Below are 1,503 nucleotides of genomic sequence, written 5' to 3'. Positions count from 1 at the left end.
TATTGTTTCTTATTTTCGTGATTGACAACGCTTGTATACTAAACTATATAACATATAACATATAACAATAATATCTTTCTTATGTCCTAATGCATTCTCACGGAAGGCAGGGGGTAGCGTTGGTTCATTAATTCAATAGCGTTCTACCGATGTGATATCAAGGTACATTTAAATTTTATTTCCTGTCATCTCCTATGATCTTCATTCATCTATGAGACATATAACTTAATCATTCATTTGTGAGACATATTGTATCATTCATTTGTGAGACACATCATTTCATCACTCATTTGTGAAATACATCATTTATTAATTCCTTTATGAAATATATCTTTTAATCATCCATTTGTGAAATATACTATTGAAGAGAGAAAAAAGTCAGGGGGAAATATACCAAAGTCCACCTTATTTACTTTCACTTTTTCCAACACCAAACAAATATATGAAAGTCACTTTCTTAGAGGCGAGACCATGATTTCCTCACTTAACTTGCACAGTGTCCCGGCGTTTCTCTCAGTCAAGCGCAGCCAAGGTCCGTCTGCTCGCTAGACATTCCCGGTAAGTCTTAGTTGCATTCCCGCTCTTTAGCTGCATTACGAAAATTTCCATACGCGGACTACTGAGGTGTATAACTACGTAGCATGGCGCTTGCTTAAGCTTACACTGATGGTTATTTGGTAATCGCATCGCTCACTACAATGGTAAATCTTGTTCAGTGAAGATAATGGCATCCCTTTAAGGATTAATGAGATGGATTAATCTGGATTTAGTGGCGGAATCTCATTATCAACTTTGCAATTGAACCCGGGACAATGTACTGTAATCGTGACTGTTTTTGAAGGAAGAAAAGAAATGAATGGAATATATTTAATGTTCTTGACAGTACTATCGAATTTACAGCATAAAGAGGAAGACTCTTTTGATTAAAGATACGAATCTCACCTGTACAACTTCTAAATAATTAAGAAATTTAAACAAAGTAATCAATAAAGGAGATGTATCCAATCGATGCAACCTGTTATTTTGTTCTTTTAATAGCAGCTACAGATTTTGTTGTATTGCTAAGATCTTATTTCAGTTTCATAAAGAGAAAGATGATTCAGTTAACAGCATACGTATCCAAATTATTTTTCTTATGTGTATATATTCTTTTCTATTTTCCTTTCCTTGTTTATTTGTTTAGCACATACATTTCTAACCATATAGAAAAAATAATAGAAAAGAAAACTGCCGTCACTTCTACTCCATACTTATACTACAAATAGAAAGAAAATATACACAAAACGAAAATAAAGGAGATTAAAGGGGATTCGAAGATAGCCTCATCATCCGGGACCAAAGATCAGTACTTGCGAGAGTTCCAGATAAGGGTTTCGTAATCGCCAGTTGCATCAGCTGTTTCTTTCACTGTATCATTCCAGTTACTCGAAAATTCGTGAGAAATTCGTTCTAAGTTCGACCGTTCCTGCTAACTAATCCATTGGAGAAATGCAACTAAAGAGA

The sequence above is a fragment of the Penaeus monodon genome, chromosome 31, assembly GCF_015228065.2.
Source record: "Penaeus monodon isolate SGIC_2016 chromosome 31, NSTDA_Pmon_1, whole genome shotgun sequence".
Taxonomy (NCBI): Eukaryota; Metazoa; Arthropoda; class Malacostraca; order Decapoda; family Penaeidae; genus Penaeus; species Penaeus monodon.
Note: the sequence above shows the minus strand (reverse complement) of the source record.